This window comes from Panthera onca, chromosome B2, assembly GCF_046562875.1.
Source record: "Panthera onca isolate mPanOnc1 chromosome B2, mPanOnc1 haplotype 2, whole genome shotgun sequence".
In the NCBI taxonomy this organism is placed as follows: domain Eukaryota; kingdom Metazoa; phylum Chordata; class Mammalia; order Carnivora; family Felidae; genus Panthera; species Panthera onca.
In genome coordinates, this window is record NC_138343.1 from 115,480,018 (window position 1) to 115,497,703 (window position 17,686).

A 17,686-nucleotide genomic window follows, 5' to 3' on the forward strand; every position below is an offset into this window, starting at 1 on the left:
ATGATTTTTTGAGGAACTAAAATAAAGTGTTCTTGTATATATTTTCTAAGCCAGATGCTAAAGTGCCAGACATGTTCCAATGGGCCTGTGGATTACAAAAAAAATCACTTTATAATTACTTATAACATAGAAGTGGCAGAAATCTTAAAGTGTATGGGCATAAATCTCTGAATTTTTTTATGCCTTTGACATTAATTTTCTTCTTGAAATAAGCGTTAGTCTTGTGACTTAAAATGCAGAAATAATACACATTATCTAGCTTTGTCAGAAGCAAGTTATGAATGCAAAGACTTATCCTGCCTTAGAAATACACCATTTTAAATGGAAAGGCCTTGACTATCAAATAGACATAATGCTGGTTATATCTATTTCCTTACACTGTTATAAGTAAGACTTTTTTCTTGTGCACAACTGACATAGCTCAGACTTCTCTCCTAAACATCATGCATTGGAAGAAGAAAGAAGGTGGGACAACTAACCAGATTTTAAGCATGAATTATGTGCCATATTGCAAGAGGAGGTGCTTGGCCATTTTTGGCTCTTTCCTTATCCTTAGAAATCCATTCTTGTTTTCAACCAATCTAGTCCTGTTGAATCATATCTAGTCCTGCTTACTTCTCCAGCAGAGTAGAACTTTCTTTTGCCAAAGCCAAGGACCTTCGGAGTTTTTGTATAGGCTTCGAGGAGTCGTGAGAACTTAGAAATTGTATACATAATTGCAAGTGTATTTTGGAGGTGGGGATTGGGTAAGAAAAAGGAGTCCATAATATTTACCAGTTTTAAGAGAAAACAGTGAGTCAAAATTGTTGGGTAACCCTGCTCAAAAATTGTACCTTATCTCTGAAAACTCTACCACACATGGATCTCATTCTGGAAGCAGTTCTGAAAGACTTCATGAACTTAAACATGAACTGATGTACATATTACTTACTGGTTTGAGAAACAAATGTCTTTTCTTGCAGATCAGAGAGTTCCCAGAGGTGTAGGTCTTTCATGCCTTTTGTATCTCCTTTAGCTTCTAGCACTGGGTTTTAATCTTAAAGGGTGATTAAAAATTCCTATAAACAAATAACTTAACACCTTGCTTCTTAAAATTATTAAAAAATTGAATTTTTTAGCGAAAATTTATCTACTATCATAAATTTCTACATTTCTGTAATTTAAAATTGGATTCAGTTATTGTTTGCAAGAATTTTTGTTTATAAATATATTGATCAAATATGTTTGGTTTAATGAAAAATACACATATAGATAGTTGACTTTGTATTACCTAATATCATTGGGTTATTTTGAAAAGGGATCTTATAAATGTCAATCTTTTCTTATTATTTCTAACTTTAAAAAAATGGTATAGTTAGTAGAATAAATAATATTGTTTCTCAGTATATGGTAAGCAGAATAATAGCCCCCCCCCCCCCCCCCACCAGTGATATTCACCTGCTAATCCTCAAATCTGTGAATAAATTATGTTGGCATAATTTCATGGCAAGAGAGAAAGAGGTTGCATCTAGAATTAAGCATACTAATCAACTAACTTTAGAATACGGAAATTATTTGAAATTTTCAAGGTGGGTGCTGTGTAATCACAAAGGTTCTTAAACGTGGAGGAAGAAGGCAGAAGGATCGGAGTCAGAGTGCTTTGATGTGAAAAATTTGCTAGTCTGTCATTGGCTATGAAGATGGAGAGGGGCCATGAGCCAAGGACTCCAGGTGGCCTCTAAAAGTTGGCAAAGGACTTGTGAAAATGGACTGTCTTATAGAGCCTCCAGATGGAATGCAGCCCTACTGACACCTTGATTTTAGCCCAGTGAAACCCATTTCCAACTTCTGACCTCCAGAACTGTAAGATAACAAATGTGTATGGTTTTAAGTGATGAAATCAGTGATAATTTGTTACAGCAACAACAGGAAGCTTGATATACACTGTCTAGTAGGAATAACAACATTAGATTAAGTTATTGTCTCTATATTATACAGAGAATAATTGATTCAATACTTCACATATTGTTTTTAAGTTCTCACACCACCAGACTTTTATAGCAGAGGGCAAAAGTAAGTTACGAATCAAGCTCTGACTCCAGAGCTTAACCACCATGCTACACAATCTTCTTTTTATAAATCACCGAATGAATGATTGAAATATGTAACGCCATACGACACGTGTAATGCAATATGTAATGCTTCGTGTATATACGAAGTGCTCAGAAAATGCTCAAGAATAATTTGTGTTATAATTATAAACTGAATTTTTCTATTAGACCCAAATCTTAATGTTCTAAAGAGAAGTACTTTGGTCAGCAGAATATTCTGAAGGCTGGAATTAGTCTACCTCTCTGGACAGAGGTATCAGTGGCTGGAGCAGCTTTGAACGTGACGCTTTCTATTTTAGCTGCTCATTCCATCTATCATTTGAGAGATACTCAAAGTTTTGAGAGTTCATTTCTTGTAATTTTGAAAATAAGAAGGTACATAAATCTCCTAAGCACACCCTGGTGAATCATCTTAGTCTGGGTGTTTCCCTCAAGGTGTTCCAAACAGACATTTTGTTTTTTTTTTTAACGTTTATTTATTTTTGAGACAGAGACAGAGCATGAACGGGGGAGGGTCACAGAGAGAGGGAGACACAGAATCCGAAACAAGCTCCAGGCTCTGAGCTGTCAGCACAGAGCCCGACGCGGGGCTCGAACCCACGGACTGTGAGATCATGACCTGAGCCGGAGTCGGACGCTTAACCGACCGAGCCACCCAGGCGCCCCCAGACATTTTGTATAGTATGAGAAAGTGAAAGCATATTGAACTTCACGCCAAGTTATAGATTCCCTAAAGGTAAGCCTCGTATAAAACAACGGATGCATTTTTTTCTTCAACTTTCCAAACTTGCTTTTATCCATTTGCTTGAAATGTTTTCTCTCTTGCCCTATAAGTACATTATGTGTGGTGCCTGATTCTCCCTATGGTATTTGCTTTCCATTAACTTCCTATTGATTTTCGGTTATGTGTACACAGCACTGCACGAACATAAACTGCAAACACCAGACTTAAAGATGTTCTGCACTGTAACTGTTTTATCTTGGTGACAGAGCACTACCCCATGAATATTGTGTGTGGCCTCTTTTAAAGAATGCATTTAAAGGCAGTTGTGACAAGTAGGGTCAAATCTAACCAAGTGATGATGTCTATAAATTGTAGTGGGAAGAAATTTGGCATGTGGGATAAAGGATGCTCATGTAAAAAGGACAGATCGGAATAGATAAAGATGAGTTTTTGAAAATATAGCATTACAGAAGGTGAAGGAAAGTATAAATCATGATGAAAAGAAAGGTACAAAAAGATGAGAAAAGTGAGGGGGAGTGGTAAAGAAGAAATACATAGCGAATGGAGATGATACTTAAAGGGGAACATAGTTTTTGAGACAAGGGAAATTTTAACAGTTATTTTATTTTATTTTTTAATATTTTTATTTATTTTTGAAGGAAAGAGAGACAGAGAGAGAGACAGCATGAGTAGGGGAGGAGCAGAGACAGAGGGAGACACAGAATCTGAAACAGGCTCCAAGCTTTGAGCTGTCAGCACAGAGCCCGATGCGGGGCTTGAACTCACAAACCGTGAGATCATGACCTGACCTGAGGTTGAACGCTTAACCGACTGAGCCACCCAGGCGCCCCTTAACAGTTATTTTAACTTAAAAAGATGAATAATGCCTTTTACATTTTAAAAGCATTCAAATGTTTATCGCTTTGCTTGCGAATCCCAAACACATTAGCAATACTTTGAAATCAAGGAGATGGAGCCATATGTTGGGCAAAATGCTTAATTAGTTTCAGTTATATCATCTGTAATATGGCAATAAATATTAACTCAGAGTTATTGAATGACTTTTCCACTAGAAAAGTATCTGTGAAACTTTTATATTTTTAAAAAAGTAATAGAAATAACCGAGATTCATATTGATATTGAAGCAGATTGAAATAAACAATAAATGTGACAGAAAAGACTGACCATAAATACAAAGGATTGAAATGATCAAGCAGAAAAGCACATGTGTCTTAATTTCTTTTAATTTTTAAGGTTTTTTTCGTGTTTATTTATTTTGAGAGAGATTAAATTTTTTTTTTTATTACGTTTCTTTATTTTTGAGAGGCAGAGAGACAAAGATTGGGTGGGGGAGAGGCAGAGAGAGAGAGGGAGACACAGAATCCAAAGCAGGCTCCAGGCTCCTAGCTGTCAGCACAGAGCCCAACACGGGGCTCGATCTCACGAACTGTGAGATCGTGACCTGAGCCAAAGTCGGATGCTTAACCGACTGAGCCACCCAGGCGCCCCAAGAGACAGATTTTAAAGACTTTTTTTTAATGTTTGTTTATTTTGAGAAAGAGAGTGTGCAGTGTGTGTGTGCTGGGGGAGGGGCAGAGAGAGGGAGAGAGAATCCCAAGCAGGCTCCGTGTAAGCCTGTTGTGGTGCACAATCTCACCAAGCACCAGATCATGACCTAAGCCAGGATTAAGAGTGTGGTCCTTCACTGACTGAGTCCCCCAGGCACCCCAATTATTTTAAAGGTTTTGACTGATGTCCACAATTCTGGTTAAATGTATATGTCTGTTAGTAGGCATTAATAGAACAGAAGAAATAAGCTAAGGGGATTGATGGCAGAGGTGGGATTTTTAAGCTTCTATGTTGTGGAAACGATTTTCTAAATTGAAAGATTAGAGTGACATTCCTATATATTATAATCTCATGTTTGAAGAGTTTGTGAATGTATAATTGCATTGAAATTGAGGATTTTTTTTCTCTATCAAGTCAGCAACAAGTAATTTTCTAGAATTCCAAGATTGTATTCCACTTTTAGGTAGTATTTTTAGAAATAGAGCTTACGTTATAAAAATAAGAAAAATTATACCACATTTCTGAAAAATGTTTACATGAGACCTATATTGCATAAAGAACATTGAAAAAATATTCATCTACATGAACATGTAAATATGATGTCTCCTCTGAAGCTTCTTTCCCATTAAGCAGGGGAATAAAAAATGTTTTGTTTTTTTTTTTAGAGGAAAGATAAGCTATCTGTTTTATCTTAGCTTTTATGCCTTCTCTTCTTGCATGTCATTTGTACAAATAAGAATATCTATTTATCTTTTGTTAATCATTTGAAACACTGTTTTGTTTTGTTTTTTCACCATATTTTGTTTGAAGAGTTTAAGATTCCAAAGCAAGAAGCTTAGTTACTGAATAGTTTACATTGATCTTGTTTTTGTCCCCCCCCCAATCAAAAGTTCTTACAAATACTTCAAGTGCAGGAAATCACACTTGGATGTTTTTCTCCTTTGGACTGGTTGAGTTGGACCTGAGTGGGTTACTGGAGTTTAACTGACAGATACTTTTTCCTACAGAAGGACTTCTTGGATTGCTAACGAATTTGTAAACACTTAATCAAGTGTTCCCTGGCCTAACTGCAGGCATCAACCCAATTAAACATTCCTTACACAAATTATTAAAAAAGGAAAAAAAAAGTGTCTACTGAATGCCTACTTATTCATTCTTACCCTTTCTCAGGAATACCCTCCTACTTGAGACAACCCTTTCCTCTTGATACATTGTGTTGGTATATAAAGGCTCCTTCTGGACCATGGTTCAGTCTTCTAGGTCACAGTATTTCCTGACTGAGTAAGAAGAAGGTTAGCTTTCAAAGTGTCTTGGAAGAGAAGATGTGGATGTACTACCACTGACACTAATGCAGTTATATGATAGGGGCTCAGAGCTTGTAAAAGGAACTTCCTCTAATAAGACTTGTCAGTGTGGCTGCTCCTGATGACTAATTCTCCTTCCCCAATACCGCTACATCCAGGAAGAGCATGGAGGAATTTGGGTGAGTTTTGTGTGCATTCAGATGGGGTGCATAATTCTTTGTGGCTTATTTCCTCATAATTCAGTCAAAGTGTGTATATGGTGGTATTGTCTTAGCTGTTTACCTACTTCTTTGGGAAACAATATTAAGAAATCAGAACACTACGCTGAATTCTATTCACCAAAGTTATCTTTGAATCATCCTAATTTAGAACCAAACCATAGTTACTCTTTGAACACAGCACTGTAGTTTATTTTTAGCTTCTGTTTTCTAAGGTGAGAAAAACCAAGGAGGAAAATTCCCACTTGTAGCCTAACTCATTTATCAGCTGGAACTTCAAGGCTGTATCACCTAACCAAAGTTTAGGAAATATTCTCTACACTGGCAAAAAATACTTCTGATCTAGATTTTATTTCACATTGGGGCATTCCTAGGGCATCAGTTCCAGATTAGGAAAGCCTATAGGTATAGCAATTGAATTTATTCTTTTTCTAACAAGTCCTTGCCTTTCTTGTGACAGAAACCCTAGATCTCTCACTGCGTTCCTCATGTCAGCCCTTTGTGTTCAAGATTTAAAGTGGCAGTGGGCATATTACAATACATCCAATTTTTTTCCCAGTGCCTTCTATGTGGAAGCATGGTGACATGTGCAGCTAGCACTGAACAGAAGTTTCAATGGGAGAAGAAACTAGTGCAGAAATAAGAACAGAGCAATAAGACACATAGCCAATAGTCCCTCAAGATGTGTCTACACTTGCTTCAGTCAATACTGTCTCTGTTTTAGGCAGACCCCTGATCATTTTAAGGTGGAGGAGAGAAGAAAGAAGTAGAGATGATGAAAAAAGAATATTGAGAGGCTTGACTGAAGAGTCAATGTGAAATACATATTTGGTATGTTAACAATACAACCTTCATTACCAGCTTCGAAAATTAGACTACATTCTCATGGTAAAAAGAAGACGACCCCGAGACTTGAGCTTGGAGACGGCTGTTCAACAGGCTATTGACCCAGAGGGCAGCAGTTCCCTTCGTGCATTCATCACCATCATCAGGTCTGTCCTGCAGCCTTTCAGGCAGAATTCTTGATCCATCACACATCAGGAGATTAGTCTCAAGGAGCGAACTCACTTTGACCAAACACAGGGCATGCGTATAAAATTAGATTCCTTAAGGCCACATTTTACAGAGTGTTCATTATTCATTATTGAAGACTCTGGAAAGATGGAAGCTTTCCCTGCCATGTGAAACTGCAGACATCTGTTGGAAAGTCCCAACATTCTCCAGCTAAAGATGTTCTTTTAGATACGCTGCTCTCAGCTCTCTTCCTGAATTCCTCTTTGAACCTGTTTTCTCTCATCTTGTTCTACTCTTTCCATCCTATGCCTCTTTCCAGCTCCCCCTTTCTGGTGAATCACTTTGTATTGATGTTTCAGTCAAATGTCTCGACATTCTTATCGACCTTTCCCTTGGACGTTGCCTCTCAAGTGACTAATTTTGTTTTCAAACACTGCAGTTCAATTCCTGTACCCATGTTGGGCTCTCTGGATACCATATCCTAGTACACAACCAGAGACTTAAGCACCTACTTGACTGACTGGAGAGTTAGTTATGTAATGTAATGTTTAATGGCATCTGGCAAACAGAACCTGGTATACCCATCAGCACAATATGGATATACCTGTTACGAAAACTGTATAGGTCACATCTTTGGGCCCTAAATCCCTTCCTAAACAATGCCTAGATGAGCACTTCCAGTATTTATCTCTGAGACATTTTATTTTTCTAGGATTAGAGTCCTAACAATCCTCATATCTGATGGACCCATTGTTTTTTTTTTTTTTTTTGCTATATGTAGTAACACCTTCAATAAAGTGACTGTCAGAACTGGTCAACTTTGGAGTCCAAAGACGGTCAACTTTGGAGTTATTCTCTCTTTGGTTAACTTTCATCACTTTGCTTAAATCAGTTATGTGTTAGCTTATAGTTATTCTCAGGTGGCATTCTTTTCCTCTTACTTCTACAATTCTTGATGGGGTACATCATTACTATTCCTTTATGTCATCCACAATATATTATACACTAGTAACTGAATATGGATTCCATGTATAGAAAACACCATTCTATGTCCATTTGCTATACACATGATTGAGGTTCTACTTTACGGCAAACACTAAAACCATTTGTCAATGCACTAATTTATTCCTTTAAAGCATACTGCGTTCATTGAGCATGTACTACTATATATTGGGAATTATGTTAAAAGTTTAGTATTCCACAGTGTAGACGTTGGACACAGTGTCTACCCTCAAAGTGTTTACAGAACAGTTGGGAAATCAAGTGAGCAATAATCACAACACTGCTGGTAAGAGATAACACAGAGGAAGTAATAAGTTCTTATGGGAGCAATGATGCATAAATATAGTAGTTTTTTACACTGTAAAATTTAGTGACAATGTAATTTGAACAAAACTTACAAAGTGACCCAAATCGATGAAGTAGGAAATTAAAATATTAGCTAATAGTAAAAGAATTAAATAGTTTAAATCTTCTAATGACGTTTGCTGGGCTGGAAATTTTGCCACGTCTTTTTGAATGTAAGGAGAAAAAAAACCTTAATTTAGGTTTTGTTCTCTAAAAAAAGGGAAACCAAGTCTAACAACAATCTGAGAAACAGAAAATCAGTTAAGATTAAGTCTAAAAATTACCTTATAACATTGACAAGTAACAGTGGAAATGTGGAAATCAACAGAAGTTTGGCAGAAAGACAAATACAAAAAACGTAACCTTTAAGAGAAAGAAAAAAGCCTAGATCTTCATGAAACGAAGCCTTAAAGGGGAAAAGTTAATGTTAGAAAACCACACAAAAGCCTAAAAGCTTAAACTGTTCCGATCTCTAAAGAAATAAGAACACCATCATACAGATTTTATGGGGCATTTTATTTTCACAATAGTTGGTACTGAATGTTATTTTTTTTCCCAAAGAGAGTCTACCATATAGCACTAGTAAAACAGCAAAAACAACAGGTAAAATTGTATAAAAGACTCCATCTTCCAGCAGTCCAGGACTTTACCCTGTAATTTGTCTTTAAGTTTCTTAGTCTGTTCCTGAGTGTCTCATACAACAATTGGTTTGTAGATTATCCCATCATTGAGTAGTTTGACTGTTTCTGAATCATAGGCTGGAAGGCTTAGACAGTCTATTTTCCTGACTCCAAGCTCAATAGCATTCTAACCTAAAAACATCACTCTTGGTTCTTAAAAATCTCTTGTGAAAGGGAGACCACAGTCTTCCTTTTATAGGCTCTATGGAAAGCATCTAATTGGTAGGCTATTTTTAGATACACTTTTAAAGATTGTGCTTTTTCCAAGGCTCTTTGTAATGTAGTACTAGAGCACGTTGTCAATAGCCCATGCTAGTATCCTGTCATTCTAGCCCTTTAATGAATAGACCCCTGGGAGGAGGGAAATGAGTTTATCCCTTTGAAATGATATATAGATTTCCTTTCTTAGTTTTATCTAGAGTGTAAACTTATATACCCGGATCATGTCTTTTCTTTTGTATTCTACACAACACTCTTTTTGGCTTTAGACAGAGTTTAGAAAAAAGTAATGAGGAAGAATATTTAAAATGGTAGTAGAAGGGTAGTAGAATAAAAAGTTGAATGAGAGATTTGGGGGTGAGTTGAAGGTTCTTGAGTAGGTAGGATGGGACTTTGTCTTCAGAGGAAGCTTCTTGGAGAAGCAGACTAGTGTCTTTGTCAGAGAATATTCTGGACCAGGTGAACCAGGAACATCAATCCAGACTGGTACAGGACTTTAAACATAGGTGTGATGACCTAATTTGTCAATTGGCATACCTGTGTTTTTTCCAGTGTCCAAGGAAGTTGACATTGTATTTTAAAATGCTTATCTGAATATGTCTGCTACTGGATATCTGCTGCTTTTGCTTACCTAGAACCCATCACCTTTATTCTCTTGCATTGTTTTTACCACACCCCTCCCTTTTGAAAACTATCCTGCTCCCCCTTTTAGGGGGACTTTTTAGGTCATCCCTTTATATTTTGAAAGGGATGACCACGAACCTAGATCCAGATATGGCTGTGATCCAAGCATAGGCAATGGATTTATTCAATTCCCGTGCCTTTATATTTTGAAAGGGATGACCACGAACCTAGATCCAGATATGGCTGTGATCCAAGCATAGGCAATGGATTTATTCAATTCCATGCCTACAGTGCACGGTAGGGACAGGAAAGGGAAGGGGGTGATTCGCACTTTTCAGAACTATTCAATTATTCAAAGGAGGAGCTCTTTCCACTGTTGTTATTGAAGGTGGAAAACAGGCTGGAACTACAAGCAGCCCCCTTGCTACTCCCTAAGACAGTTTTGACTGCATAAAACCAGAGAAAAGCAGACCTGATATAAGAAGAGAGATCGTCTTTATTGATGTGATTTGAGCCACTGGATCTGGGGTCTTCTGAATGTTCAGTCTCTTGAGCCTACATATTACCCCCCTTCATTCTTCACAAGACACCATGACTTGCATGTTTATGTTACTCGCAACTACAACAGTCCTAGGTAACAAAATGTGTTTTATTTCTACCCCCGTAAAGCAGCTCGGGTGCTTCTATATTTCAAATGCTGAGAATACTACACAGAATCTGCTTTCCTTCTGTCTTGCTTTACTATTTGGAGAGAGGAGAGTGAGGGCAGTGTGAGTCGTCAGCCCACCAGGCACAGCTCCACAAATGGCTGCCATGGGTCATTTCTCTTATGTTGATAGCCTAATAATAAATATTTCCCTCCCTTGTTGTGGACAAGGTAGATTTATCTTTAACTAGAATTTTTTTCTGTAGAAAATAGCAGTGAAAGCTGATAATTTTAAAGAGAACACTGTCAACACACTTTGGTAGTGCTCAGGAGTCTGCAAGGAGATGTGAACGACACTTCTATTCTCTAGGCTGCTCAGCTGGAATCCTACTGTTGAAATTGTTGCCTTATAACCTTCTTCCAATCCGGCAAGGCTAGTGTTGCAGGGGATCATGGATGCTAATCACTTGTTCTTGCTAACTTTCAACGTTTTTTTTTTTTTTTTTTTTATTTATTTTTGGGACAGAGAGAGACAGAGCATGAACGGGGGAGGGGCAGAGAGAGAGGGAGACACAGAATCGGAAACAGGCTCCAGGCTCCGAGCCATCAGCCCAGAGCCTGACGCAGGGCTCGAACTCACGGACCGCGAGATCGTGACCTGGCTGAAGTCGGACGCTTAACCGACTGCGCCACCCAGGCGCCCCTCTTGCTAACTTTCAAGGAGGTGGATGAGAGAATGAAATCGTCCCCACTGAAATGGTCTATAATATCTGCAGCTGAGTTCTTTCCTTGGAGAAGAGTGTTAGATGCTGGGATGTTATAATTCTATTCTGGTAGTTTAAAGAAAAATAGATTCACAACACTACATATTTATTATATTAGATGATACGCTTCATTTGTAATACGAGGATAGAGAAAGTCCTTATTTTGTATTTTTTTAAATATTTATTCTCAAGAGAGAGGGAGACAGTGCAAGTGGGGGAAAGTCAGAGAGAGGGAGACATGGAATCCGAAGCAGACTCCAGGCTCCCAGCTGTCAGCACAGACCCCGATGTGGAGCTCAAACTCACAAACCGTGAGATCATGACCTGAGGCAATGTCCAACACTCAACCAGCTGAGCCACCCAGGCACCCCACCTTATTTTCCTTATTAATTTTCAAGTTGTTGAAACATTTTTTTTTTCTTCTCGGGACTAATGGCCATTTCTATATTTCAGATAAAATGAGAAGAAGGCTCTAAGTCATGTGACAGTAAGGAAAGTGTTGAGTTTTTAACTTAGCAGAAGATTTTATCTTATTATTTTTAGAAAACATATATATGTATATATATTTACATATATATATGTGTGTGTGTGTGTGTGTATATATATATATATATATGATTGTACAAATGAATAGTGGAAAGGTTGATGAATTCAAACAAAGTGAATATACCAGTGTAACACCCAAATCAAGAAATGTAGCACCCTCAAACCCTCTATTCAGTTACTGTCTACCCACTTCTCTATTAAGGGTAAGGGTAAGGGTAAGTGCCATCCTGACTTCTAACACTGTAGGTTAGTTTTTGGCAGAAATTTGGAAAGGCAGAAAGTCTTACTGAAATGTGAGAAGAATTCTATTGATGGCTTAAACCTAAAACCATATGGATCCTTTTTACAATGGAACCTATTTTCTTCAAACCCACTCCACATTGCCTCTGGAGCATATTTTATATCAAGTTTTAAATCTTGCAGTTGGATGATGTAAGAGGCTTTGTCATAAAGAGCTATACACCATTGAATAAGGTTGCCATGGGGACTGTCTGCATTAAGTAAGTACCTGTAATAGTTGTTAGGAGAAAAGGCCGAGGAGAAGGCGGTCCTGTCCTTTCTTCCTCCTTCTTGCCCTGTTCCATAACTATCATGGTTTACTCTTCAAATAAAAGGAAAAGGAAAAGAAATTCAAGTGTCATTTAAAGAGTTTAAGTTTAAATATTTTGCTTCATTCCTACAATCCACTTAATCTTTCCTGGTTTTTACTTTAAAGAGAACAAATCTCTTGGCTCACTCTACTTTCCTTCTGAGGCACCAAAATTGAACACAAGCTAACAGGTGGAGAAATAGTCCCGGAGCCGCTGGCCAGTGTGTGCCCTCTGAGGCTGGGTTAAGTGAAGTGAGAAGGTGACTTCGTTTGGCAGAATAATGGTCATCCCAACATTCTGCTGGCTGTTCTGGGTTTCAAAGTGTGATATTCTATATTGAGCTAAACTAATCTCTTGGCCACTGGACAATGAGAATACTGAATGTTGCATAGAAACATGATTTGGTTTAAAACTAGAGACACTAGATTACACAGTTACTCGTAGCATTAAGCAAATTCAGAGTTAAAAAAATGTTCCTTAAATAATATTTTATTCTTTTCATTAAACAATAATCTCAGTAACATAGACAGTGATAATCTATGGATTTAGCAATTTTTCAGAGCAGTTATTTTAATTAGATTTCGAAGGGATAAAACCCTCAAAATATTTTCATGTAGTAATGCCATAGTTTATTACATAGAGCTCATTTAAAGACACACATGCAACATATTACATTAACTTCTTATAACCCTGTGTATTATTCATATTCTTGCATGAGTAGTTATTGAGAATTAATGAGAACTGTTGAGAGGGTGATTTTAAGAGTTTAACAAAGACAGTCTCTACTCTTAGAAGCTTGTAGTCATCTTGAAAATGAGGATTCTGAGTCTCTGCTTTGGCTCAGTGTTATTCCTGCCAGAAGTAGTATGTGGAAGACAGCAATATGGGAATGAATAGAGTGTATTAAAGGAGGAGTGGACAGGTCAGTCCATCTGAATCCTGTGCATGTGTGTGTGGGGGGGGAGGGTGGGTATTTATGAACCAAGTGTAAAATAAAGTCACAAAACTGGACGTATTATAGTCTTGCATAGTGGCAGACCCAGTTGTACTCTAAGTATTGAATGAATGGATGAGGAAGAGCCTTCAATACCCAATGGAAGATCTGAGTCTTCACCCTGTAGATACTAGGGAGAAATCATGACTATAAAGTGTTTCCCTCTTTGTGACCAGAAATGTTAGCGTTCTTTTGATAGACCAAGCCATGTTACAAGTAAGACGGATGGGAACTGAAACAACTTTTCAGCTTTATAGAGAGAATCCTTCCCAACATTGTACATATTTAAATTTATGTGAAGTTATGCCTACAGACATTGGAAGGAGTTAGTCAAATAAATGATAAAGAAACTTCAAAACATCTTGTACTCGGATATAAATGTGGTGGTTCAGTATCCTATGAGCTATAACCAATCCATCTTTCTCAGGCCTAATAGCACCTTTTCTCTGTGACATTAAAAACCTTTAAATCATACCAGCAAGAGTTGTGACAATATCAAGGGTGGCTAGAATGATAAAACCAAAATGCCATATTAGGTATGTATGTATGTGTGTATATATATATGTGTGTGTGTATGTACATGTGTATATGTGTGTGTACATATGTATATATATACACATACACATATATACACTAACACATATATATTAACATATATATAATTAACATACGTTAATGTTGTACACACTTCATACACCTGTTAATTAGGTTTTTAAAAATTCCATGAGACAAGATTTTGAAAACTTTCAAAAATGTTAATTCATTAGGGTTTCTGATAGAAATATAAATTTTGTAAGTATTTCCTCGAAGTTTAATCTATGACTTTTAAAATATAAACTGATTTAGGGGTGCCTAGGTGACTCAGTGGGTTAAGCATTCACCTTCACTTCAGGTCGTATTCTCGGGGTTCACCTGTTTGAGCACGACATCGGGCTCTGTACTGACAGCTCAGATTCTGCTTCAGATTATGTGTCTCCTTCTTTCTCTGCTCCTCCCCTCTTACTCTCTCTCAAAAATAAACATTAAAAAAATTTAAATATAAACTGATTTATTTTGTTTGCCCTGATTTTATTATGATTTTATTTCTAGTAATGAGTTCTAACAGTGATCCACTCGGTTGTGCTCATACAAAGCTGATGTCAGCATATTATTAGCCAGATATAGGTGACATATCTCCGTCTCCGGTCTTACCTCCATCAACATTGTTACTAAATATGAGATGGGCAACATGAGCCAATTATTTTCTGGCCATAATTGTCTACAATAATACAATCTTTTAAAATAGTGTTGGGTTCTGAAAACTAGAGTGGCAAATGACATATGGGGAAACATTCACCTGTCTTAGGCAAAAATGTAACAGATACTAGTATAAGAAGACTTGGAAGTTTCTGAGATCAGCATGAGATTTTGCTCACAAGTTTCCAACATAATACAGTGCTGAAAATAGGTAAGGACAATGAAACTTCTTTCAGAGTGTTTTGAGCCTTTCTTGGGTGGGTGGGGGGGGGGGACAAGTGAAAGAGTCTGGTCATCATTGCATTTGGCATCTCTGGATTATTTTAATGGATTGTGTCCCAGATGGGTATTAGCATATTGGTAGGGCATGGTCAAAATTTTTAAAAAAGCAACCACTACTGGATTGGCTTGAACTGGTTCCTTAAAATGGCAGATTAGTTTCACTAGTCATGTTTTTAATACAGCTTCACAGCAAAGCAGATTTGTGTAATTTGGCCACCTGCTATAAACATCAATTTTAATCAATCACATATATCTTTGCCAATACAGTTTATCAGTGGTAAAATGTCTGAAGATTTTGAAATAAATTTCATGGTAAAATTAAGCAGCCATCTGGAATTATAATGCCGGATTTTTTTTTTTCAAAATGATTTGCAAGGCATAGATTTGAAATGTTGTATAGAGAGAGAATGTACACATATAAGTGTGCTTCTGTTTTGTCCCTGTTTATAATGCTGTCTCTTAGGACATTTTATTGTGAATAATACAGAAAATTTACCTACTTAACAAGGGCCTGTTAACAGCCATGAGCAGAAAGATTCTCAGGTTCTGCTGGTCTAGCTTGTGTGCTTAGATAACGAATCCATCTGCTCTCCCAAGGGTTTCAGTGATTATGATCCAATATCTGTAGCTTTTCAGTCAGTGTAAAATCATTTCAAAACACAAAATCTGCTTTGTGGTATTCACTCTGAGTGATGTTGCCTTAATAATGTGGCCCCAATCCAAATATAATTTATAGGAAAAATATTGTATTTGTCCTGCACATGCAAGTTAGATTTGCACTCCCAACTCCCTTTCTCTATACTAGAAACTTCCCAAATTGTTCAGGAAAGAAGCATTCAAAGAATTTGCATAAAGATTATCTTACAATCTGGATCTGTGAAACCAAAGATATTGAATATTTAAATTAGTAGTAATGTCTGCATGTAACCCCTCAATCCACTTATTTCAGGGACATGATTTATTTTAGAGTTTCTTATCTTAGGCTTATTTTGGGTTTAGTGATTTATTCATCACTAGTGGAGGGGAAGGTGGGGGTTGGTTTTCCTATCCTCTGTTTCATCCCTCTTTTTATACTCTTTTTATTACTCATTTAAATGTGCCACCTGTGGGGGTTTCTCCTTAAAATAACTAGTATTTCTCCAACTATGAACATATTTTATTAGCTTTATGGCTTATCCTGCCTTTTATTCAAAATCATAGGCCTTGAGAAAGATGAGAGAGCAAATTAAAAATGTAGGATCTGAACAAAAGTATGTTTTAAAAAGTCTTGGGATTGCCAATGAAAGACTCATGATTAGCATTGAAAAAAAACTATTTTAAAGTCATTAGGGATGACACGATTTACTTTTAATTTCTGTGGCATTATAGTCAATATATGGGGCATAGAGTCCCTACTTTGAAGAGATTAACTTTTTTTTTTTAATTTTTTTTTAACGTTTTATTTATTTTTGAGACAGAGAGAGACAGAGCATGAACGGGGCAGGGGCAGAGAGAGAGGGAGACACAGAATCGGAAGCAGGCTCCAGGCTCTGAGCCATCAGCCCAGAGCCCGACCCGGGGCTCGAACTCACGGACCGCGAGATCGTGACCTGAGCTGAAGGCGGACGCTTAACTGACTGAGCCACCCAGGTGCCCCTGAAGAGATAAACTTTGATCATGTAAATAAACCAAGCCTCATATGACCACTTTTATGCATTCTTTTTTCCATTTTACTTAAAAGTAAAATATTTTTTTTTTTTGTATTTGAAGTATCTCCTTAGATTATCACCTCAAAAATAGAAGCAAAAGTTTTAAAAATCATTTACACATTTAACAAAGCACATATAACAGGCTGGGTACTTAACATACATCATCTGGTGTGAAAATCCTGTGAACTAACGAGGCTGACTCTACATGGCTGGCTCTTGTCAGTGTACCACAGGACCTCGTATGTAAACAATCATTCATGGCGCAACTTGCATGGTATAATACTTAGGAATAAATGTCTGTTTTGAAAACAGAGGAAGCAACGCACTCTTCTTTGAATAGTAGATAATGATTTCACAGAGGAATTAACATTTATATTGGGCCTTGTAGGATGCATAAAAGTTTACCAGGCAACGAAGAACATTCCAGCAGAAAAACAAAAAACAAACAAATGAAAAACTGATAGGAAAGAGTATAATGAATTAAGAGAAGGCTGGGAAGTTGAAGCCCATGGAATTGGATAAGGGAACAAGACAGTGCAGAAGTAGAATAAAGGGCTTAGAATTCATCTAAGGTCGAATTATGAAGGATATTATTGCCATGATGAATTATTCTGTAGGCATGGAGGGCTAGCTAATATTTTAAAACAAAGGACTGACATGAATTGATAGATGTTAGTAAAGAGATTGTAAAGTGATAGTGTGGAGGTTGTACTAAACAGGAACAGACTGGTTGAAGAGCCAGTTATACAGAAATGGTAGTGAGGTGAGAATATTTTCCAGCAGGAAATAAAATCATGTTTTTTTCTAGGAAGAATTGGAAGAAAGTTGCTATTTCTCTCTTATATGTGTTATATACAAACATTGATTTTATTACTAGATTATCATAAAATATATGAAGATTAAAGATTACTGTGCACACTTAATTTTTTTAAAGTTTATCGTCCTATGATGAATTTTTGTTCATCTTTACACTTTTTTCAAGACTTAGAAATGTTTTTGTGTATAGAAGTTACTATTATACATGGTGCAAGAGCGGTCCATCAGGTTGATGAATTAATTCCATTATAACCCCCCAAAACTAGTTTTAAAGTATGTGTTTCCTTTGTCAATATTTTGAAAATATCTAAGAGCACAACCGATTGGCTTGTGTT